This window comes from Cornus florida, unplaced genomic scaffold, assembly GCF_030987335.1.
Source record: "Cornus florida cultivar Cherokee Brave unplaced genomic scaffold, ASM3098733v1 CherokeeBrave_3.0.0_Hap2_Chr03, whole genome shotgun sequence".
NCBI lineage: Eukaryota > Viridiplantae > Streptophyta > Magnoliopsida > Cornales > Cornaceae > Cornus > Cornus florida.
Window position 1 is genome coordinate 67930549 of NW_026775573.1, and position 27535 is coordinate 67958083.

Genomic DNA, 27535 nt, shown 5'->3' on the forward strand with positions numbered 1-27535 from the left:
TCTTCCATGGAGTTAGCCCTTGAGGGTTGGAGCAACATCACCATGAGTGGCTAGACATCCTCTTGGGGCTAGAGTTAGCCCTAAGCATGCTTTCTATATCTTAATTTTGTGTATTATTTAAGGATTGGTGTTGTAATTAATGTTTTGACACTTTGATATTGTTACCCAATAATTGACTCTAGAGGGGGGATGAATAAAGTCAATGGCCAATTTTCACAAATTATAGAAATACAATTTCTAATCAACAGTATAACCAATTATGCAATAAACAAGGTATGAAAGTAATCAATTTAGCACAACTGTAAAAGAGATAAAGGAAGAGAAATTGCAAACAATAACACGACGATTTTTGCGAGGTTCAGAAACTCCTACTCCTCGGCTCAAAATCCCTCTTGAGACTTCCCAAATTCCTTAGAGCTTCTCCTTAATGGTGGAGAACAAACCTTTAATTGAAGCAAGACCTTGCTTCTCTTTCTTGCTAGGAGAACACCCTTCTCCTAGGCTTCCTTTTGGGTCACACCAACCCTTTACAGTATCCTTACTAAGAGACCACCTCTCTTAGTTTTACATAAGGCCACACCAGCCCTTACAATTTCTTTGCTAAGAGAAACTCTTCCTCCTAGGCTTACAGCAGATTTGTAGATAGAATTTGTAATACAAGAAATCCTCTCAAGAACTGATACAAATCAAACCTCACAATAGAGTATATATGAAATCAAGTGAAGCTCAAACTTTAAGTATGAAATGTATAAGAGATGATGAGGAAAATGCAGAACAAAAGCTCTGATGAAATACTAGAACAAAAGTTCAACAGCTCTCTGAAGTTCACTCTGGTTCAGCTATGGAAGCTTGTATATGAGATGAAGATTGATGTCTAAACAGAGGCTCTATAAGTGAGTAAAACCAGAACAAAAGCTCTGTATAAAGGTAGAGCCAAAAGCTCTCTTTGATGCACTTGAATGAATGTTCTTGAATGCTCTCTCAAGTAGTATAATAGAGTAAAAAATTTATGAAGATTAAAACAAGAGCAAAAGCCCTTTTAATCTTTACTGGAATCTCTCAAGATAGAATAAGAGTGAAATGAGAGAGATGAAGAGAAGATGAGAACAAAAGCTCTCTTTGCAATGTAATATAATGTCTTTCAAAATCGTATATTCTTTGCAGACAAGCCCTCTGTATATATAAAGAAATTCATAGCTCAATATAGCTGTTAGAAGTGGTTAGAGGAAATAAATGCAGAAAAATTGCCGTTGTAATTCAAAACCCTCAAAGGAGCCGGCTCTTTGCAAAAGTGGAGGCAGCTCAATTTCAAATGGAGGCGGCTCCATTAAAAAAGTGGAGCAGGCTCTTTTTCTAAAATGGAGGAGGCTCAATAAAAAAATGGAGCCTTCTCTAGTTTTGTAGAGCCTTCTTTACTTTCTTGAGCCGTCTCTAATTTTGTAGAGCCTTCTCTAGTTTTTCATTGAGCCTTCTCTAATTTTTCATTGAGCCTTCTCTACTTTCCTGAGCCGTCTCTAATTTTGTAGAGCCTTCTCTAGTTTTTCATTGAGCCTTCTCTATTCTTTGAGAGAGCTGGCTCTATTTCTTATAGAGGCTGCTCTTGCTTCATGAAGGCTGCTGTTAAATTGGATTGGACAGAAAAAAGTACATAACTTCAAATGGACATAACTCAGTCCATGAAACTCCAAATGAGGTGAAATTTGAGTCTAAATTTATTGTCTTGAAGTCAGCTATCTAAAACCACCGGCCTTGCTCAAAAATTCCAACCATAGAAAAAGTTATGGCTATTTAAGTGCAACCTGGTCAGAATTTTCACAGAGCAGAATCAGGTATTTTGTGAAGCTCATATCTCAGTCATTTTTAATCCAATTTAGGTGAAATTTGAGTCTAAACTCAAGGGCTCGAAGTCAGCTTTCCAATGCCACTGGCCTTGTGTAAAAATTTCAACTACATAAATAGTTATAGCAGTTTAGTGCAAGCTAATCTGAAATTTTCTAGGCTGAAAATAGCTTATTTTGAGATATCCATCTAGGACTTTGATGAATGATTCAATTAAGTTCAAGGCCTATTTCTAAAAGTCTAGTGACATATGAAGATGATAAATTTCAAGTGCATTGTGTCCTAGAGTCATTTACCAAATTTTGGCAACAAAGGCTTTAAAGATGAAAAATTAATTCAATGCCATTTCCTTTTCTTTTTAGAGACCAAAATAAATATAATGATTAATGTGCATGGTCCTAGAATTTCTAGCTTAAAAAATGAGTTTTTTCAAAGCTTATCAAGCTTGAACTAACTCTTTCTTAGCAAAGACTTCATATGACAATATATATAAATGAAGTTCCTAGTCTATTGCTAATGGTCATAGGAGCATATGAATGATGTATGATATGCATGGTCCTATAATTTTGAGCTTCAAAAAATATTCAAATATACTTTGACATTGAATCTTAAGCTCTCACCATCCTATCTAACTTTTTCTTCATTCTTTGACCATGATCATTTAGGCTTGATGAAGACTTGCTTTCTTTCTTTGAAATGCTTTGTGTGATCTTTGAAGTCCGAGTTTTTCTTTGATGTCTTGCAACTTTGATGCTTCCTTGAATCCATTGCTTGAATGTTTGGAATGCTTTGGAATGCTTGGAATGGATCTTCTAGCTCATCATTGACGATTGAATGATTGATCAACTATACTTCACTCAATGAAAAAAATTAGTACATAAACATCATTAATGGTTTGTAATCATCAAAACATAAGATTGACCTTTAGATAAAATCCTCAAGCCAACAGATATATATATATCTTGATTGTTCAATGATTTATGTGGTTAAATGCTTTCAATTGATCATTTCATTCTATCCATATGTCTATGTATGTTAGAATAGATGTTCATGTGTTTGTCTCTAGATTTTATGTTATTGATGCATGTCTATGTGTATTGATGTTATAGATTTAGAGATTGTCAAAGCATAGTGCTTAATGGAATGCTCTTGTGATTTTCTTGATGATTCATACTTATTTCTTGATGGATTGTGCCCCTCCCTTAGTTTATTTTCAAGTGTAGAGGTAGTGTAGTTGTAGTGTAGTGTTAAATGGGAGGACAATCCATGCTTGTTGTTTGATGATCCATGTTTTTGAATGCAAGTAGCATATGTCTCTAACCTTGTGTTGTATTTGGATTGTGAGCTTAATGAAAGGATTAATGACTTGTTTTGATCTATTGTGCATTTCACATGTTGTTTAGACAATATATGCTTCATTGCTTAGATATATTGTGCCTTTCACATGATGTTTAGACAATACATGCTTAACTAGTCATCCTTGCTTGTTGAATCAACCAAACACACACACACACCAATATTGCAACACACCATTTGCCCTCATTAGTCACTTGTCAATGGTATAGAAATGCATTGCTTGGTGGTGATCTCTAAACTCCAAGACTCTTCTCTCTCTTATTTGCTCTTAATTGTATTCTTTTGTTATCACTCAGTTTAATTTAGTTGCTCTCTAGCCTAATCAACCAACCAACCAACCAATTGTTTGATCACTCGACCTACTAGTCCTAATAGCGATTCCACAACCTTGTTTAACCCTCATAATCCTTTGGGACAATCCCTACTCACCCTAACTATATTTTTAGTGAAGGTTATAGAGGCTTTTATAAATGTAAAACTTGGCCCTCGCCTTAATGCACACTCTTAAGCTTGTGGTGCGGCGACACACCAATGACAGAATTGTTTTCAAAAGCTTTCCTTTTTTCTTCATTAATCTGTTTCTTTAGATCTTCATTCTCTCCTTTTGCTTGGATAAGCTCATTTGCTAGCTTATTGATAGCTTGTTTGACTTCAATGGTTTCTTTAACCATCTTCTTCAACTTTTCATTGTCTTTTTCAGCTTCTTGCACATGTTCATCATGAAACTTATTATCTTCGTTATCTGAAATATTAGAGTCAAATAAAGACATGACATAAGGACCTCTATCAAGAAAAGCGACATAAGAAAAATCATTAGAATCATTCAGAGGAGAATCACTATCACTCAAAGTATAATTTTCAGACATAGAAACTTTCAATACTTTTCCTTTATTTCTATCATGTTGTTCTTTCCTAGGACTAGGACAAACATTTGATGCGTGACTTTGCCACCACAATTCCAGCAAATGAATTCAGCTTCTTTTGATTCTTCTACTTTTTTTTTTATTAAACCTAAACTTTGATGTTTTGTCAAAAATTTTAGGATTAGCCATGTTGCTATTCCTATTCCTCTGTTGCCTTTGCAAAATTTGACTGTATTGTCTTGACAAGAATGTAGACTTACATTTTTAAATTAACCATTATATTTTTCATACATATAATACTTTTTTACCGAATATATTTTATATTTTTGCTTATAAAAATATTGCAACAAATAAATGTTACCAAACGTATTTGTAATTACTATTCAAAACACTCTACAACAAAAAATTTATTTTATTTCGAGTTAAAACAAAACGTTAAAAATAAAACATGTAGCAAACAAGCCCTTAGAGGGTTGTTTAATTTAAAGGATCATGATCCCGTTAGACATCTTCTAAGATCGTATCAAATGAAATGAGAAAGATAAAGTTCAACACGACAAGTTATTTTACTATTCCGCATTTTTATTGTACTAGAAAGGCACAATTATGAATCAGCATTAAAAATTTTACGAGCTGTGATAGATATGGAGATTGCGATTTCCCAACCCCTCACATATTTGATGGGTCAGAGACTCGGGAATCTTTACGAGTTTTCAAATTTTACAGCTGCACAAGATAATAGTTCCAACGTCCAACAACAATAGTAACGAGTGCACGTCCTCATTTTGCAACCTATGGAAAAAGTAGGAGCGTGATGGTCGTCAATTTTTTTGATTTGGTAGTTGTCCCATGAAAGTCGCGTGAAATGCAGTTGTGTGTGAGAGAGAGAGGGGTGTGTGTGTGAGAGAGATAGGTGAGTGCTTTTGGGTTGTTGATACAGTGATACTTGATGCTGGCTTATGTGGTAGGAGAACGAATAATGAATGTGAGATAAGCTAGTACTTTGCAACCGCAACGGTGTCGTGTCTCTTCAGCCAATTCCAGATTAGCGAATAAATTGTACTCATCACTTCATTTTTTATTCTATTATTTATTTTTTCACAAAAATGTCACTATGACCCTCTTTTTGTAGGTATAATTGGCATTTAAAAAAATATATATATTTTTTATTACATCCACTTTTGGTTAGCAAAAAAGAAAATTTATTATACTGCACTTTTGGTTAATCAACATGTTTATTGGAGCAAATTTTATTTTATTTTGAAAGAAAAAAATGAGGTTTCAAAATTATCAGCAGATAATTTATCAATTAGCTCATTAGTGTCTAATGTTGTGTTCCGTAGGAATGATGGAAGAGGTGTGGAGAGAAAAGAGGAAGGAATGAACGAACTTCCTTTGCTCGGTAGAGATGATACAAAAAAAAGATAAAAGAATTGGGGAAGAAAGAAAGGAAAACTAGTAAGCTACTATATTAATTTATTATATAAGCTTTAAATTACAATATTATAAATATTTTTGAATATAATGATAAAAATAATTAAAACTTTCTCTTTCCTTTTCTCTTAGAGTGCGTTTGGATGAAATGATTTGGAGGGATATGGAAAGAAAAAAATATAAAAGATAAGGCTTAAGTGTGTTTGGGTGGTTTAAAAGGAGAGAAAAGAAACGATAGAGAGATAAGGAATCCCTCATTTTCTGTTGCTCAAACAATGAGAAGATAGGGAGAGAAAGAATAGTGTTTAAGTAGTATTTTCATAATTCCAAAACCGCCTTCAACAATTAAAAAGAGAAAAGAACAATACTTAGGTGGTCACTAATAAGGATTTACACCATCTCACTGTTAATGTGAACTAATAATAAATGGATATGTCATCTTCACTTACTAAATTCAATATGGTCGGTAAATATTGACTTTCCAAATCAGATATAGTGATTTGATTGCTATCTATGATTATGTAATTAAAATAGAATGTATATATTTATTATTGGTCCACATTAGTGGTCAATATGGTGTAGATCCTCACTAGTGAGGACTTAAGTATTGTTCAAGAGAAAATTATTATTCCACTCATATCCCTTTTTTTTTAAAAGGATATGATAGTAATTTGGTCGTAATCCTATCTCTTATTTTTTTCAATCTATCATTTCTAAACAAAAATACTATCATTTCTTTTCTTTTTTCTTCTATCTATCCAAACATAAATAGAGATTATTACTATTCTTTTTTTTCTTTTCTTTTCTCTCCTATGTATCCAAACAAAGCCTTAATGAAGTTAGGAAATTATAAGTTTATTCTCTTCTATTCAACCGAACAAAAAAGAAGAAAATGCACCATCTTTTTCTTAAAGATGTCTTATCCATTCTTTCTTTTCTCCATTCCATTCAATTTTTTTCTTTCCAATCGTAGAGCTCGACAGCACGTAGAGCCAATTTCAAATAATTTTTTGATATGTGTTAGATGAGAAAACTCTACGTGCTTAGTGGTGAATAGGAGTGACAATTCGTGTTCGTGTCGTGTCGATATAAGGATATTATCCTAAATAAGTAAACCCCCAACCCAACCTATTTAATAATCGTGTCAAGAATTCTCAATACTAATCCAACCCGTTTATTAAACGTGTTAACTTGTTTAATGACGTGTTTATCAAAACGAGACATTTAATATTTAATCAAATACTAAATAATAAGAAAAAAAAAATCATAATTAATCCAAATATTCAAATAAAAAGAAAAATCATAAGGCATAGACAAAGTTTATGTTGAAATGACTTAACTATCCATACTAATTAGGTTTAAACGGGTAACATATTATATAGGTCATATTTACGATTATAACATGTTGAGTTAAATGGTCATAAATGCGTTACTCGAGTTGAATCCCTCGGCCCTAACTCGACATGATTAAATAAACGGTTAATCGTGTCGACCTTTTTATGATTCAAACCCGTTTATGCTAAACTCAAATTCTTTTAATTCGTGTCATGTTGATGTCGTGTTGTTATTTGTCATCCTAGTAGTAGACGATAACGTGCTCCAACATGCTTATTAAAAGACAATTTTTATAATTCTATAATCTCATTTTTATATAGCTAAATATGAAAACCGTGGATTTGGAATGCTAACAAGTTTATTAATCAGTGTATATGAAATGTTTAAAGTATGTTATAATAAGGAAGAAATCATGACGACGTGATGGTGATTATTATATGTTATCCTATAAACTGGAAGTCCTCATCCATGGGATACGAAAATAATTCAAAATTTTAATTGACCAAACATAGGATTTAACTAAAGATTAGGACCTCAAATCTCCTAAAGTCTAGATGTAATATGACAGACGAGTTGTTCACGTTGGCAGTGGATTTGCAACACAATGGGATAAACCATGATTAAATTAAGACCCTGACATTGCAATTTATTTATTAATAGGTAAGTAGCTTAGTGTTACCATACTCTTCTTTCTTAAAGGGAGGTTAGGGGATGGAGGCATGTGTGTAACTTTTAGGGGTGGCAATTCGTATTCGTGAATTGTTTCGTATTGTGTTGATATAAGGGTATTATTATACTAAATAGTTTAACCTAAACCCAATCCATTTAATAATCGTGTCAAGAATTCTCAGCACTAACCCAATTCGTTTATTACACAGGTAAACGTGTTAACCCGTTTAATGATCTGTTTATCAAAACGAGACATTTAATATTTAATCAAATACTAAATAATAGAAAAAAATTGTCATAATTACCCAAATATTCAAAATAAAAAAAAAAATCATAAGGCATTGGGTTTAAACAGATAATATATTATATAGGTCATATTCACGATTATAACATGTTGAGTTAAATGGGTTATAAATGGATTACGCGGGTTGAATCCATCAACCCTAACCCGACACAGTTAAGTAAATGAGTTAATCGTATCAACCTTTTTATGATCCAAACTCGTTTATGTTAAACCCAAACCCTTTTAATTTGTATCGTGTTCGTGTCGTGTTATGTTATAATTTGTCACCCCTAATAAGTACCAACTAAAAGCCCATGAATCATGATTAAAAATATTGGTTATGTAATATAGGATTTAGCTAAAGATTAGAGTATCTTCGATCGTTGTGTATATATATATTTTTTTTATGTAAATCTGATGTGTCATAGTAGATTTACACAAATTTTTTGGATTATTTATTTTTAGTTGTTGTTTTATACCTTTTATATAAAAATATATCCTCCAATAATAATAAATCATTGTCATGCCTGAATCCTATATAATTTTTACAAACCTATTTAATATAGGGTTAATTTGTTAATGGAATGAGAAATAGGGAGGAGAAAGAAAATATGTCGATGTGGCTATATAAAAAAAATTTACACATCATATATGGTAGTGTATATTTTATACAAAAGAGTATTTTAATTGACAGGACCTCAAAATCCATGATCAACGAGTTTAATATACACGTGGCCAACTAGTGGATCTAGGTTAGGGTGGTGGTTGATTTGATGATTAATTGGGCAGTGGTATTCGCATCACAATGGGATAAACCTTGATTAATTTAAGACCCATGACATGGATGGCAAATGCATAAATCAAGGTTGTTAATTAATACTAGTAATATGCAAGATTGAGTGGTTTTTTTTTCTTTTTTTTCTTTTAATAATAATACGCAAGTTACAGAATTGGGATTGAACCTTTTTTAATATGATTTTATGTTATGTTCAGATGTAGTTTAATGCTTCGTTTGGTAAAAAAGAAAAATTTAAATAAAAGGGAGAGAAGATTAGATGGATGAAACACCTTTAGAAAAGAGATTGTGTCTTTTTTTATTGTTGTTTGGTTGGATGGAAGAAAAGAGAATAAACTTGTAATTTATTATGTTTGTTAGGAGAGAGGAAAATTGTTTTTACCATTATATTCACTAATATCTATAATATTATAATGTATATAGGATAATACTGTAATTTAAAATTTGTATATATAACTTTTGTCCATTTTTTTATAAATAAAAATTTGTAAAGGAAGAATGATTACTCAACTCTCCTACTATTCTTTGTTTTCTTATATCATCTCTACCGAACGAATGAAGTTTGTTCGTTCCATTTAATTTTTTCTTCACACATCTTCTTTTCTTTCTATCAAAAAAGTTTGTTCGTTCCATCTTATTTTTTCTCTGCACATCTTCTTTTCTTTCTATTGCACAAAGCATGTAAGATGAGCTTTTCTTTCTATTGAACAAAGCATGTAAGATGAGCTAAAGTGTTCCTCTAGGGATTGATAGTGTGCTACTATCTCCCTTGTGTTTGGTCAATTATAGAAATTTTATATTAAATACTATTATAAATTTATTATTAAGAAAGTACTATCCTAAATTATATAAGTTTTAAATTATAATATTATAAATATTTTTGAATATAATTATAAAAATAATTAAAACTTTCTCTTTTATTCTCTCTTAAAAAATATAAGAATTTATAAGTTTATTCTCTTCTCTTTTATTCAACCGAAAAAAAAAGAAAAAAGTACATTATCTCTTTTCTAAAGATGTATTATCCATTCATTCTTCTCTTTCTTCTATCTAATTTTTTTTTCTTTCCTATCGAATAGAATATAATAGTCCATCGAAGAGCTCATAGCACTTGGAGCCAATTTCAAAGAATTTTTCGGTATATGTTAGATGAGAAAACTCTACGTACTTGGTGGTGGACGATGGCGTGCTCTAACATGCTTATTAATATACAATTTTTATAATCTTATAATCTCATTTTTATAGAGCTAAATATGAAAACCGTGGATTTGGAATGGTAACAGCTTATTAATTAGTGTATATGAAATGTTTAAAGTATGTTATAATAAGAAATAAATCATGACGACAAGACGTTGATCAATATATATGTTATCCTACAAACTGGAAGTCCTCATTCATGGAATATGAAAATAATTCAAAATATTATTGACCTAACACAGGATTTAACTAAAGATTAGGACCATAAATTTCCTAAAGTCCAGATGTAATATGACAGACGAGTGGATCATGTCGGTAGTGGATTCGCATCACAATGGAATAAACCATGATTAAATTAAGACCCATGCAATGCATTTATTAATAAGTAAGTGGTTTAGCATTATCAGACTCTTATTTTTCAAAAAGTAGGTCAAGAGATCGAGATGGAACATGTGTGCAAATACCAAATAAAAAAAACATTCAATTTATTTATTTATTTTCCAATACCGTTGTAGGTGATTGCTAATGAGGATCATTAATCCATATATTTCCAAAAAAACATGCAATTTATTTATTTATTTTCCAATACTGTTGTAGGTGATTACTTATGAGGATAATTACTCCTAACATTCAAACATTTTCATCATCGTAAAATATATATATATTATAATCTAATATTTTTGTTCCAATCAAGATTTGTGTGCGCAACTCACCACGCTAAACAGTTCATAATTATTCATCAAATACTGATAAATGAATTTGTAATATAAGCAGTTTAAAATTATGCAAAACATTTTTCTAACGATGTCATATGTGTCTCCCTAAAATACAATATACGTAACATGCATGAAACTAATAAAAGTTCAAAGTTTTTGTATAATTTCTTTATAATAACATAAATCATGTACTTATAGGAACTATAACTTGCATATATGTCTCATTTTTTGAAATCCAAAAAGATAATTAGTAAAGCCTTTGTCTCAGACGATATCAATTTGATTGGGTCACATATAAATATTTAGGCTCTATTTGTTTGGATGTAAAATATATACTTTTTTTTTGGTATTTAGTTGTCATAAAATATTTACGAAGAAAAAAAATATTACAATCTAACAAAAATAACTCACACATTAATTTTAGGCGAGTTATTTTACACGTCCCGCCCGATTGGCTCAACTTGAACCTCGACCGACACCTTTGCCAAATATCGACAAAAAGCAAAAATAAAGAAAATATTTTACTTGAAAAAAAAAAAATTTTACGTTAAAACAAACAGAGCTTTAGTGTAACATGTTTTTTCTTATAAATGAATACGAAATGTCTAAAAGTAAATTATTATAGTAGCTAAAAATCTTTCAAAATGTAGCTTGAGATGGAAGAAGAATAAAAAAATGGAGAAAAAAGTTAAAATATCATATATATATATATATATATATAAATAAATTTAGAAAATTACTATTGTTGCTGAGAGCAATAAGAAGTTTCTGGATGAAGGATCCAAGATATTGAGTGAGGGGGTAAAAGTGATTTTTTATTTTTTGTAATTTTAAGAGGAGCAATGTTAAACTTTCATAAGTAAATAATTGAAAATAAAAATAAAAAATAAAAAATTTGTGTTTGGGTTGGTAAGGACTTAATTAGTGTACATGAAATGTTTAAAGTATATTAGAATACGAAAGAAATCATGACCACATGATGGTGATTAATACATGTTATCCATGAATCATGATTGAAAATATTAGTTACCTAACATAAGATTTTTAAAAAAGTGATAGGTTTTTCGACCTCAATTGCTGACTCTTCCTTCGAGTATAACGTGGTTGGGAATGAGTCGAAGAGAAAAAATATTTATGAATTTTTTTTTTTTTAAGAGTTTCACCATGATTCAATCACTTTGTATTTGGAAAAGGAGTCGGTAATTGAGGTCAAAAGACCTATCATTTCTCTTTAGCTAAAAATTAGGACCTCAAAATCAATGATCAAGAGTGGATCAAGGTAAGGGTGGTGGTTGATTTGATGATTAATTGGGCAGCGGTATTCGCATCACAATGGGATAAACCTTGATTAATTTAAGACCCATGACATGCATGGCAAATATATAAATCAAAGTTGTTAATTAAATAACATGTAAGATTGAAAATATATATATATATATATATATATATATATATATATAATAAGAATATGCCATTTAATATGCTTTTATGCTAGGTTTAGAAGTAGTTTAATACTTGTTTCGGTAGGAAAGAAAAAATTTAGATAGAAGGGAGAGAAGATTGGATGGATGAAACATATATCTTTAGGAAAGAAATTATGTCTTTCTTTCTTATTATTTGGTTAAATGAAGGAGAATATAATAAACTCACAATTTACTTAGTTAGGAAGAAAGAAAATTATTTTTACCATTCTATTCAGTAATATCTTTGATATTGTAATTTATATATGATAGTATTGTATTCTAAAAATTGTATAATTTAGGATGACGTTTAATTTAAAACTTTTCTTCTCTTCAGCCTATTTTTTTTATGGATGAAAATTTATAAAAGAAGAATGATAACACAACTCTCCTATTATTCTTTCTTTCCTTATATTATCTCTACTGAATAAAGTTTGTTTGTTTCTTCTTATTTTTTCTTCACACTTTTTTTTTTTTGTTTTTAATTTATTATATGGAACAAAGCATATATGAGCTAAAGTGTTCCCTTAGGGTTGATAGTGTGCTACCATTTCCCAAGTGTATATGTCAATAACTTAAATACATCATTTCATTTTTTTAAATTCAAAGAAATGATAAAGTCTTTGTTTGAATCGAGATTAATTTGATTGTATATATTATCAAGAAAAAAAATATAATTGACGATAACTTTTCACTACTATGTGTGGGTTTTACTTTATTGTACTACTAATCAATCTATTGACCTCTAATATAGCAGTAATGATTAAATAAGGGTAGTGATATTAGCACTCCACAACGATAGTATTACGCTCCACTCATTTTTTTATTAAATTGAAATGACAATATAGACCCTAGTGAAATTTTCAGACTCTGTGCCATCTCTTTTATTTTTCTCTCTTCTACCAAACCCTAAAAATTCCTTTATTTTATGGCCTTATACTTCCACTGCTAGTAAGCACGCAACCACAAAACATAATTTTTCTTATTACTTAGCTCAAAATCCATGACCAGAACAACTAGATGATATAAAAGGTGTTTCGTTGATCATAATAACTTCAAGAAAAATAATAGGTTTTTTCGACGTTAATTATCGTCTTTTTCTTCGAATACAACGTGGTTGAATTTCATTGGAACTCTTAAAAAAATTTCCGTAAACATATCTTTCTCTTCGACTCATTCCCAACCACGTTATATTTGGAGGAGTAGTCGACAATTAAAGTCGAAATATCTATCACTTCTCTAACCTCCATACAATATGTAACTGACTTTCACGTTTATAATAATCTCTCTCTTTGTTTTTTTATTTTTATTTTTATTTTTTATTTTTTATTTATTTTTATCACTGAACAATTGATAAAGTATTCATAAATGATATAAATAACATTGGGATGAGTTTGCATTCATATTTCTGAGACTCTGAAAACGAATCAGGCATATCCAATCGACTGAAAAAACGAAAAACAAAAAAAGGAAAAAGAAAAAAGAAGGAGAAGGAAGTTGCAGCAATGAAAGATGGGAAAAGGACAGGAAGTGAAAAGTGAGACGAAGTGATGGGTTGTTGTGGAGTTTTGGCGACTTTTTGATATTTTATTTTAATAAAAAAATAATAAAATGCAAGAGTAATATTGTGGAGCGCCAATATCACTACTCTTAAATAAATATAGTGTTTTCTAATTATAATTTGATAGTATAAAATGTTTGGGAACAGAATATTGACATGATGACTGTTCTTCTTAGATGATTGTACAACTCATGGCTAGCTTAGAGCAAATCAGAACTCAACCTCTATATTAGACGCAAATCAGAAAGTGTGACGTGGAGGGCACGTGGAGGGATTGAGATTGTCGAGTTGGCAAAAGTGGCCTTTGGAGGTCACCAAAAGTCAGGTTAGTATCATACTAGTTCTTAAAACATTGCCAGCGCATCATCATGCGCATGCAAGCGGCGAGTGGTCGCCGTTGGAATATGCGACTTCGAGTCCCAAATTCGCATATGTATAATTGTGTGTGTGTGTATGTATATATATATATTATCCTAACGCTGCTGTTTCTACTCCATTTCATGTCTGTCATTTTGGGTATTTAAAAACAAAAAAGTGTTAAAGAAGCAACATTAGAATAATAAGTCAAGAAGACTGATGACCAATTGTCGTGTCATCTTCATATGATCACTTCACAACTAAACACCCTTATGGGCTAGCTAGCTTGATCTTCGAGTTCAATGTATATATCCAAACCCTAAAGCATATTATTATATGAATAGTGGTGTTTGTTCTTTGTGTTTGTGCATAACATGTTATCCTCATATATAATATGAGTTTAGCTTGTTACATTTATCGTATGATTAAAAGTTTAGGTTGCGGTTGAGAAAATTAAAATTTCACGATACTACTCTGAACAAATTAATTAATTGGCAAAAAAAATAGGTCTGTTTCCCATTTGTCCAAATTAATTAATTGGTAAAATAATAAGTATTCGGACTCGTGGATTAATTCGGCTATTTTACGTGGATGGGGGATAGATTGATGAAATAATTCCGCATTCGTCACACTGTTTTTTTTGTCCAGAAGAATGATGTGACTTACCTATACTGGTGGTGGAGTGTCGGTAAGGTTAGTGATCGGAATTATAAAGTTAAGCAGAAACTTTTCTACTTAATTGTTCACACCTGTTTGGTTGGCTAGACTTGTTCTTGTAGCTAGTCTGTGTTTGTTTCAAGTGGTTGTGATTCGAGAAGCTATCTGGAAAGTATATCAGTTCTTTTGAATTTGAAATGCTCTAGATTAAATTTAATTTGATTTCAATCGGCCAATTTGAACTCAGTTGGACTACTTCATCCCGTTGACTACCAGTCTGTTGAGCTACCTTATCTCAAGTTGCCTTATTACAACAGCTTTTTTTTTTTAAAAATATGACATAAAACAATTTTAAGAAAGGAGCAATTATCCATTCCATTCTCTATTAAAATGAAATTACAAAAGTGTCCCTACATTACACAATATTTAGTTTTTATATTTTTAATACCGTAATTGCCCTTCTTATAAAGTGAAGACTCGTACCATTCTTTTTAACCTTCCCTGGAATTCTAATTCGTTCAGAGTTTTATCTTACATTCAATCCCTTCTCTGAGAATTTCAACTCCATTTTTACATAGAATTCCAATTCATTAATGATTTTTGTCATTGTTCTCTTTTCATTTTGATATTTTAACTTCAATTGGCATGCCTATCAACGACAAAAAGGCTAGAATGTGTAATCCTTAGTAAAAGAACGAACAATAAAATAGTTTTCAAATTACAACTGTAGAGGACTCGCTATGTTTCGCTATGTTATTTTTTATTTATTTTTTATTTTTTTTACCCTGGCAAACAGAACCAACCAGACACAAACACTAACTACTGTCCTTAGCCGCAAAATGAAGAATATCGGCAGGAATATACTCAAGGGCAGTACTTATTTTTGTGGTCCAGTTTGGTTGTGAGTGACTAGAAGGTGTTTGTTGTAATGTCAATGGAAAAATGGGAGATGAGTTGTCAATCCAACCATTTGTTATCAAATATGATTTATTGTGTACTTATATATTCATAAACATGTTTAACTATATATATATATATATGTGTGTGTGTGTGTGTGTGTGTGTGTGTGTGTGTGTGTGTGTGTTCTTCTATATTTGCTTTATAACTCATGTTCCTCAGTGAAAGCATTCTTCTAGTTCTAGCAATCTATACTTATTCCTTGTTGGTCATTTCATTTTGGTGTTGGAGTTATAGTCTTGTTGCTTCTGTTATTGTCAAGTAGAAGCATATGGGTATTATTCCAATTATTTTGTTGTATATTTGTGTTAAGGATTTGAGGAGGTGTGTTTGCGTTGGATGCTCTCCCTAATTGGCTATTTTGATTGGGTTTGCATGGCTTCTATTTTTGCATAGAGAGGAGAGGGAACGTAAAAGAGAAGTTTGGCGCCAAAAATCTTAACCTTAATGGAAAAGGGCATTATGGTATTAATATTTGTAAGAAACAAACATGGTGTATAATAGGGAGTCTTCTGTAATTTCATTTTAAGGGAGAGGAAATAGAGCATATGAAGATATATAATTGTAGAGCGCATCCTTTTTAAAAAACTATGAACCCTGCTTAATTTAAACAATTCATTTTTCTTTTTCGTTTAATATTATTTAAGTGTAAACTGAGAAAGATTCTCATTAATTTTTTTAACAAAAAGTAAATTCTTATGATAGAAATTCCAAGTGTTCCCTTAGATATTATCAGTTGAACTATTGCTCATTTATTACTTTCCATTTCCACTCCCGGAACATCATTGAATTTAGACAATATGTAATCCATTAGGCTCTTTGAAATTGTTCTTATCTCTAATCTTGTCTTTCATTGGCACCCAGGTCTTATCAAAGCGGATAAGAATTACAATCCAAAACAACCAATTTTAAAATATCAACAAGAATGCATTCAATAAAATCATTAACGAGAATACTCTACATCCATTGGCAAGGACTAGGTCTTGTCAACTGTGATAATGTGGCTCAAATTTGGTGTCGGTTCACCATTTATAATTCAATAACTTGTTAAATGTTCCCGAGGAAGATTTTTGACTCGATTTTTTATCGTGCTTCTTGATTTGTTCTTTGATTCGCTGTCCTAACATCATGCAACCATAATGCATTTTTAATCACCATCTAATGGTTTAATTAAGAACATAATAAACTTGACTTAATCTTATTCCAAGATTATGTCCTTAGTGAACATACCCATTATTCCATCCCCGTTCATGACCACAGTTAATTTGGCTGAATGCATGATGTTCTAGACGATCAATTCATAAGGGTATGCCACAAATTAAATACATAATTATTATATAATAATATACAATTGATTTAAGTATTAAGTTTGATCATTGGAGTGTATCTTATAACCACCGACACATGCATGTGTCAGTCTCGGTTACCACTTCTATTTTTATGTCCTTAGTGAACATACCCATTATTCCATCCCCGTTCATGACCACAGTTAATTTGGCTGAATGCATGATGTTCTATGCCATTGATATTATATATGGTAGAGTAAGACGATCAATTCATAAGGGTATGCCACAAATTAAATACATAATTATTATATAATAATATACAATTGATTTAAGTATTAAGTTTGATCATTGGAGTATATCTTATTGTTGGGATTTATATGCCCTGATATAGCAAATTCCTATCTGGATAATAGTGACATATGTTCCTGACATACCTGAAATATTTATGATTTATATAATTGGTGAATTCAATGTATTATGTTTCGATTCAATATGAAATTAATAATGTTCTTGTGATTACGAGAAATATTTATATATATGTATGTGATGGCAATCAATGCATGATATATAAATAGTAATTATAAATTGTTCATAATCGGTAATTTTGGATGGACTCATAATTAATTCAGACTTGAACTGGATCCGCGTTAGGTTGAGATATATTGCGAGAGCCTTCGTATGCAATTGCTCCCTATCATCGTCATGGCATTTGACTCTTAAGCATGAGAAAATTATAAACTCTTTTATTAATTAATAATTATTTTGATTTGTTCGGCGGATTCTTTGGGATCTTTAGACCGACACTTTGAGTAGTTATGTAATTAATAGTTAGAGGGTTATATTTTCAATATTTGCATCATTGCTACTTGTATTTATTTTGTATTGATTATGGTTGATCATAAAGTAAATTCGAATGCCTTCATATGTTTTTAGACAAAATGATTTATCATATATTTATTTATTTAAATTATTATTTTTGTCAAACAAATATTTTATTGTGATCAAGCCAGAAATAATCAAAGGTACCAAAATAAATACATTAATTAAGTAGTCGGATTGATGGCTTTATTTATCCGATAACTAAATATGCATAGAGGGGTCAAAGTGTAATATTGACTTAGAGGTTATTTATTATTTAATTGGAATTCAATTAATTTCTTTTAGTGGAGTAGAAATTAATTTATGAATTAATTAAATTGGGTCCATGGATCGGGCCAATTATTAATTCATTGTAGCCAATAAAATAATAGGCCCAATGGATTCTCACTCATAGCCAACTTGATATTGAAATTATATTAGATTTGAGACATGTAAATTAGAGATTGAGAAGGATTCGTTGTTTCCTTTTCTTTACCTTTATGTTGTCTATAAATATACATGGTCTATGTATATTTTGGTGGATGATTTTTAGGAGAAGGAAAAAGGAATAAATTTTCTCTCTAGAAAATTAGGGTTTATGTTCTCATCTAATGGAGGCTCCCACAAGCCTAATTTTTCAAGATAATTCATGGAGGCTTATGAGTGATTTCTAAAGGCAAAATAATTACCAAGAAGATGGAGATCCAATGAGAAGGCATCTTGCTAAGGGATCTACAATAAGTGAGAACATTTACTTTGGAGAAAAGTTTTAAAGGTTTACTCAGACCTTTGATGTAAGTATTCAATCCATTAATTGAATGATACATCATATTTTTATTTTTGCATAAAACTTGTGTAATACCCCATATTTAATTAAAGAGCTTAATTTATTTTCATTTATGTGTAGATTTCTCTACCTATTATTGTGCATGCTACATTATTATATTAAGTTCATTTAATTGTGCATGTGAATTAATTGTGTATGTTAAAGTAGTCAATTGTGCATGTATTGATATTTTATATATTTTTTTATTGGTAAGGTTTATATTAAGCAATATTAGTTAATTAAAGTATTATATTTATATGGTAAAGTATGATTATGATTGTAATGTATTCTTATGTAATAATAATAATAATTATTATAATAGTTTAATAATAATAATAATATAATATTAATAATAATAAAAGTTTATTAATAATAATATAATAATTATAATAATAATAATAAATCAATGTAATGATGAAAAATTAAATATTAGGATAGAATTTCATTTACTATGGTATAATGGTAGATCAAATAACTTGACTATGTTTTGCATTGCCTTAAAGCCATATAGGTGGGAATGTTGAAAGTTAATGAAAATTTAGATATTTGTATTATATATATTATATAAGTTGTATATATATATTAGTTAGCCAACTTACCCTTAAGGCAACTCACTTAAGTTAGAAAGCTTAAAAATTTCAGAGAGCTATTTTATAAGAGTGAAAGGAAAAGAGAGAGAGAAAGAAGCTTGGACCGGTGTAGGCGATTTTACCCGACTACGCACAACCGGCGGATTTATTTTAAATCCATAAGGCAAGTTATTATCTATTTTTCCCCTTTGAATTAATAAATTAATTGTTTAGTTTATTGATATTATTTTAGAGCATAGAGACCATGTAAGGAGTTTAATAAATTAGGAATTTTAGTTTATTAAATTTGTGAAATTTTAATTATATAGGATGGTATATATTTATTTAATGTCCTATGAAATTAATAATGGCTGAAAATAATTAAATAAGGCTTTAGGGATTTTTCTAGAATTTTCTAGAATTTTTCGGGATTTTTCTGTAATTTCCGGCGAGGCTCCGGCGAGATTTCCGGCCACCGGCAACGAGGAAGGTGACCGGAGTGATCCCATGTGGTGCGGCGCACAAGGCTTACTATGCGCGCGCATCAGTAGCGGTTAGATTGGATTTTAAATCACAGATTGATTCGGTATAGCGTAGCACACAATAGCATGGTGCACGCAAGTCAGGAGCCGTTGGATTAAAGGATGAGCCTTGGATCAATTCCATACAGCGCACCCACAACAAAGTCCATGCAACCACCGAATCAGGAGCCGCCGCGTCAGCAAGGTACCATTAGTGCGCGCGTGGCAGCGCGTGCGCGCGCGTGGAACGCTCCAGACGCGCGTGGCAGCGCGTGCGGGCGGGTGGCTGATGCCAGACGCGCGTGGAGGCGCGTGGGAGAGTGGGGAAGGTTGGGCTGCGCGTGGGGAAGCTTAGGGCGGCGCGTGGGGGCGCGTGAAGGGCCCTTTCAGCTGCTGGAAATTACCAGAATACCCCTAGGGCCTGTTTTGTAAATTCTAGAACCTTAAACTTGGATTTTTAGGTACTGTGTTGGTATTTACGGGTTTAACGGGCCACGAAATTATTATTTTTCTACCCGTTAAGTATTGTTATGGCCAATTAATATTTCTAAACCTTAATTGGCCCGTTTACCGTACGTATATGAATGTGACTCATTTGACCACATTACTATAGATGGTGTTACCATGTTGTTAAATGGTATTCATTATTACTGTTCAAATATAATAATGTCACGGTTATCGTCATATAAATTATCCATTATATTATGGGATATTTATACTGTTAATCATATATCAACCATGATTATTATGCTGTGTGCATTTCAGGGTATAAATGGACTGTTTATTATGTCGCATTTATATTATATGGATGTGTTGCCATATAGAACTATGTGAGCTGGCTAATAAGTTTAGACTCATTTATACCTTATGCATTCGTTGCTATAGACAGATGTGTGGCTGTCGGGGTATGTGGTTTAATATTATTGGCATGTGTTGCCTAATTGACATGCTCAGTATGTTTAGTAATATTATTAGCATGTGTTACCTAATTTATATGCTCAGTATATTCATCAGTACTTTGAGAGGTGTTATCACTGTGTAGTTCGTTATAGTCTGTGTTGTCGGTACCGTGCACCATATATAATAGCTGATTTCCCGGGTAGGGAAAGGCGACACTTAACCACCTAGTGTGAGTCTAAGTGATCACCGTCTATTCTGGTTGAGGTCATGTTATACATTGGATAGTTCCCTTAGGATGTATACAGATATAGTACTCATCCGATTCATAATGATTAATTTATTTGATTCTCTAATTTGGGTCATAGTAGAGAGGACTTGCTCGTGGGGTTGACCCACCATTGTTGTTATTTCAGGATACGGTCAGTACCCGTTCCAAGGTTGAGGTTAGCAGTGAGGGACCACCATCCGAACTTATCTACTCTTACGATCCAGTTCAGGGTAGAAGTTTTACGTATTACTTCAGTTTCAGTTTTTATTTACTTTTGACGTTGAACTCTCAGGGTTATATTTAGGGATCCTTGACATAGGATTTCCAAGTTGTAATGGAGTACTGTATTAAATAAAGGATGGATGGATGTTGTATTATTTAGTGTTCCTTTCCTGTCTAAATTCTTTTATTTTCATCATTTTGTATTCCATGCTTGTATATTGCCAATTGTTTTTGATATCCCTCGTTTTTCGTGTATAAGCCTGATCAACTTATGCGTGGAAAATGTGGGGGTGTTACAGTTGGTATCAGAGCATTCCAGGTTCGAGTGTCTTAGGGATCTGTGATTACTATACTTCCGCATTGTGTATTATGATAATTAGAGCCTAAGTATTAGGGTTCTTTGTATTCTTTTAGTCGTTCCATTATAATGTACTGACGTTAGATTTTTCTGAATTTAAAAGAAGGATGTCTCGGCGTGGGACAAGGAATGCGAACCGTCATCGCAGTATTTCCCCAACTCAAAATGAGAATCAGGAATTTTCCCCTCAAGTTGCTGATATTATTGCACGAGCTGTAGCAGCAGGAGTAGCATCTGCTCTACGAAACCAGCAACCTCCTCCGATAGTACCTATTCCTGAACCAGTGGCACAGCCAATGTCATGGGACAAAGTTCGTCACTCGTTCATCCGGGGAAATCCACCAACATTTACAGGGTCCACAGATGTCTTATTAGCATATCAGTGGAAACAGGAGAACGAGCGTCATCTTCGGATGGTAATCTGTACCGAAGTGCAGAAACAGATGCTAGCTACGTTTATGCTGATAGGCAATGCATTGCAGTGGTGGGAGTCTATTACTACTATCGAAGAGAGGACCAGATTGACTTATGCTGAATTTCAGACTCGCTTTGAGGACAAGTATTTTCCTATATCAGTAAGATCAGCGATGAAGACTGAATTTCTGGATCTGCAACAGGAGGATATGACTGTGGCTGAGTATGAACAGAAATTCATTAATTTGTCATTATTTACACCAGAGGAGGTCAATACGGAAGAAAAGAAGAGAGACCGCTTTGTGAAAGGGTTGATATGGCTGATTAAAGTGGTGATCATAGGTAGTCCTGCATATACTACTTATATCCAGGTGGTTAATGCCGCCTTACAGTACTGCCAGATGAGGAGTGATTACCGGAAGTCCAAGGGAGATAAGCGGGCTAACCGAGACTACCAGACAGTGGAGAAAGGAAGCAGCAGTGGTACAAAGTCCAATGATCGGGGCAGATTTCAAGGACATCAACCTTGGAAGAAAAACAAAGGAAACCCAGATGTGCAGAGGGATGGAGTCCCTAATCAGGGTAGACAAGGTGGGGTACCTCAGACCGGACAGGAACAGTGGTCGGGAAATCAACAGAGAAGGCAGGCAGGTCATTTTACGGGACGTTGTTATCACTGTAGAGAGATTGGGCATCCAGCCAAGATGTGTCCCAAAGCTAAGCAGGGACAGTATGGGCAGCCGAGACCTAATCAGCCATTACCTCTACCGGCCCCACCGATGCCACGTGGGCAAGTTCAGAATTTTCCGGCACTTCCAGCACCACCATTTCCTCCGGGACAACCTCCACAGCAGTTGCATCATGGCACAGTTTATAACTTCATGCCACATAATGCGCAGGCTCCTCAGGCTATTGAGGGTATGTTTTCTATACATGGTAGAACTGCTCGTATACTGTTTGACACTGGTGCATCACATTCTTTTGTGTCTAAATCTTTTGTTATCTTATCTGGTATGACGACTCAGTTATGTGACCAACCTCTTAATATTTATACACCATTGGGAGTTGGCGCAATTTTACGAGAGTGTAGCGGTAATATCCTTATAGATATGGGCCGGCTTCGATTTCTTGCAAATTTGTTAGTGTTAGATATGCATTCGTATGATGTTATACTTGGGATGGACTGGTTATCTCAGTACCATGCTCAGGTTAACTGTTACGAAAAGTCTATTGTATTTTCTATACCAGGACAGGAGATGTATCTTCTTGTTGTACCACAACCTGATAGAGGGCCTAGCACTTATTTATTCGTTCTTGAGGAGGACTCGCAGGAAGCGGTTGCGGTATCTCGGGACAGTATCCCGGTAGTACAGGAATTCCAGGATGTATTCCAGGAAATTCCAGGCTTGCCACCGAGTCGAGAGATAGACTTTGTCATTGATTTAGCTCCAGGCACTACGCCTATTGCTAAGGCGCCGTACAGAATGGCACCAGTGGAGATGCGAGAGTTGAAAGATCAAATTCAGCAGTTGCTCAGCCAGGGATTTATTCGCAGGAGTACGTCACCATGAGGAGCACCAGTATTGTTTGTCAAGAAGAAGGATGGATCTCTTCGTCTTTGTATTGATTACAGAGAACTGAACAAGGTCACTATTCGCAACAAGTACCCGTTGCCCAGAATTGATGACCTGTTTGATCAGTTGAAGGGAGCTACTTACTTCTCAAAGATCGATTTGAGGTCTGGTTATCATCAGCTACGAGTCAGAGAACAAGATGTTCCAAAGACAGCATTTCTCACAAGGTACGGATCTTATGAGTTTCGTGTTATGCCTTTCGGTTTAACGAACGCTCCAGCTGTCTTTATGGACTTGATGAATAGAGTATTCAGAGAATACTTAGATCAGTTTGTCATTGTTTTCATTGATGATATTCTGGTTTACTCTAAGTCGGAGAAGGACCATGCCAGACATTTACGCACAGTGTTGCAGACACTTCGAGAACATCAGTTGTTTGCGAAGTTTGAGAAATGTGAATTTTGGCAGAAAGATGTCAAATTTCTGGGTCATGTAGTGTCAGAAGAAGGGTTAGCAGTAGATCCAGCCAAGGTTGCGGCCGTTATGGAGTGGGGACAGCCTACCTTACCGACAGAGATTCGTAGTTTTCTGGGATTGGCAGGGTATTATCGCAGGTTCATCCAGGGATTTTCCAAAATTGCGGGTCCACTTACTCATCTGACTAAGAAGAATGTACCATTTGTATGGGATGATTCTTGTCAGACTGCTTTTGCTGAATTGAAGAGTAAGTTAACTTCTGCACCTGTCTTAGCCACACCTCAGAGTGGAATCGAGTATTTAGTATTTACCGACGCTTCTCTGAAGGGTTTGGGTTGTGTGTTGATGCAAGAAGAGTGACCAGTTTCTTATGGGTCTAGGAAGCTTAAGCCTCATGAGCTTAATTACCCGACTCACGATCTAGAGCTCGCAGCAGTGGTTTTTGCCTTGCGTATTTGGAGGCATTATCTTTTGGGGAAGACTTTTCGATTGTTTAGCGATCATAAAAGTCTACAGTATTTGTTCACACAGAGGGAACTGAATATGAGACAGCGCAGATGGTTGGAGTTCGTGAAAGACTATTATTTCTCTATACAGTATCATCCAGGGAAAGCGAATGTTGTAGCAGACGCACTCAGCCGTTGACCCTATGTCAGCCTTTCAGCTTTGTTTGCAACAGAGTGGGATGCTTTGAAGACTGTTGATGAGTTAGCAGACGCTTTTATGGCATGTGTGGTAGTAACTCCTTCTATCATTCATCAGGTCATTCAAGCGCAACTCTCAGATCAACAGTGTATTGATCGGGTTTCGGAGTTAGCCTCCGGAGATGTTCCTTTTTATTCTATAGGGACTGATGGAGGATTGAGGTACAAGGGACGTTTAATTGTGCCTTCAGCTGACAATTTGAGAAATGTTGTGATGAGAGAGACACACACTTCTCAGTTCTCTGTACATCCAAGGGGAGACAAGATGTATCAGGACATGAAACGCCAGTTTTGGTGGGCCGGCATGAAGAGAGACATAGCTATCTTTGTCTCTAAATGTAGCACTTGTCAGATGATTAAGATTGATCATCAGAGACCGCCAGGATCGTTACAGCCACTTCCCATACCAGAATGGAAATGGGAGAGTATTTCCATGGACTTCATAGAGGGATTACCTACTTCACAGCATAATCACAACTCTATTTGGGTCATTGTTGATAGATTGACCAAGTCCGCTCATTTTCTGCCTGTTCGTTCAAACTTTACGTCAGAACAGTATGCTAAGCTGTATATTGCAGAAATGGTGAAACTTCATGGCGTACCATTATCCATCGTATCAGATAGAGATCCGAAGTTTGTATCAGGATTTTGGAGGAGCTTTCAGCAGGCTTTGGGTACAGAACTTTATCTTAGCACTGCTTATCATCCTCAAACAGATGGACAGACTGAACGAGTTAATCAGATTTTAGAAGACATGTTGCGGGCATGTGTTCTTGATTTTAAGGGCAATTGGGAGGAATATTTGCCGCTGTCAGAGTTTGCTTATAACAATAGTTATCAGAAAACTATTGGTATGGCACCATTTGAGGCTTTGTACGGTAGACCGTGTAGGTCTCCTGTCTGTTGGCTTGGAGTTGGTGAGAACAGCTTTTTGGGTCCTGAATTTATTAAGGACACGTCAGAAAAGATCGCTATCATTAGGGATCGGATGCGTACAGCTCAAAGCAGACAGAAAAGTTATGCTGACCGTCGAACTCGTGTTTTGGAGTTTAAGGTTGGTGATCAAGTTTTGCTTAAGGTTTCTCCCCTGAAGGGAGTAATGCGGTTTGGGTCAAAGGGTAAGTTATCGCCTCGTTTTGTGGGTCCTTTTATGATTACAGATCGGATTGGGGCAGTAGCTTATCGTCTGGCTCTACCAGATAATCTTCATAGGGTACATAATGTTTTTCATGTATCTATGCTGCGAAAATTTTTACGTGAAGAAGATCGATATCAACACATAGATGTGGGTGAAATTGAGTTGCAACCCGATGCAACCTATTTGGAACAACCTTACTGTATTCTCGATCGTAGGAATCAGATACTACGCACGAAGACTATTCCATTAGTACGTGTACAGTGGAGTCATCATAGTGCTACAGAGTCTACTTGGGAACGGGAAGATATTATCCGTGCCAAGTATCCAGAGCTCTTTAATACAGGTATGTAGTGAATTTCGGGGACGAAATTCCTTTATTAGGGGGGAGAATGTAATACCCCATATTTAATTAAAGAGCTTAGTTTATTTTCATTTATGTGTAGATTTCTCTACCTATTATTGTGCATGCTACATTATTATATTAAGTTCATTTAATTGTGCATGTGAATTAATTGTGTATGTTAAAGTAGTCAATTGTGCATGTATTGATATTTTATATATTTTTTTATTGGTAAGGTTTATATTAAGCAATATTAGTTAATTAAAGTATTATATTTATATGGTAAAGTATGATTATGATTGTAATGTATTCTTATGTAATAATAATAATAATTATTATAATAGTTTAATAATAATAATAATATAATATTAATAATAATAAAAGTTTATTAATAATAATATAATAATTATAATAATAATAATAAATCAATGTAATGATGAAAAATTAAATATTAGGATAGAATTTCATTTACTATGGTATAATGGTAGATCAAATAACTTGACTATGTTTTGCATTGCCTTAAAGCCATATAGGTGGGAATGTTGAAAGTTAATGAAAATTTAGATATTTGTATTATATATATTATATAAGTTGTATATATATATTAGTTAGCCAACTTACCCTTAAGGCAACTCACTTAAGTTAGAAAGCTTAAAAATTTCAGAGAGCTATTTTATAAGAGTGAAAGGAAAAGAGAGAGAGAAAGAAGCTTGGACCGGTGTAGGCGATTTTACCCGACTACGCACAACCGGCGGATTTATTTTAAATCCATAAGGCAAGTTATTATCTATTTTTCCCCTTTGAATTAATAAATTAATTGTTTAGTTTATTGATATTATTTTAGAGCATAGAGACCATGTAAGGAGTTTAATAAATTAGGAATTTTAGTTTATTAAATTTGTGAAATTTTAATTATATAGGATGGTATATATTTATTTAATGTCCTATGAAATTAATAATGGCTGAAAATAATTAAATAAGGCTTTAGGGATTTTTCTAGAATTTTCTAGAATTTTTCGGGATTTTTCTGTAATTTCCGGCGAGGCTCCGGCGAGATTTCCGGCCACCGGCAACGAGGAAGGTGACCGGAGTGATCCCATGTGGTGCGGCGCACAAGGCTTACTATGCGCGCGCATCAGTAGCGGTTAGATTGGATTTTAAATCACAGATTGATTCGGTATAGCGTAGCACACAATAGCATGGTGCACGCAAGTCAGGAGCCGTTGGATTAAAGGATGAGCCTTGGATCAATTCCATACAGCGCACCCACAACAAAGTCCATGCAACCACCGAATCAGGAGCCGCCGCGTCAGCAAGGTACCATTAGTGCGCGCGTGGCAGCGCGTGGAACGCTCCAGACGCGCGTGGCAGCGCGTGCGGGCGGGTGGCTGATGCCAGACGCGCGTGGAGGCGCGTGGGAGAGTGGGGAAGGTTGGGCTGCGCGTGGGGAAGCTTAGGGCGGCGCGTGGGGGCGCGTGAAGGGCCCTTTCAGCTGCTGGAAATTACCAGAATACCCCTAGGGCCTGTTTTGTAAATTCTAGAACCTTAAACTTGGATTTTTAGGTACTGTGTTGGTATTTACGGGTTTAACGGGCCACGA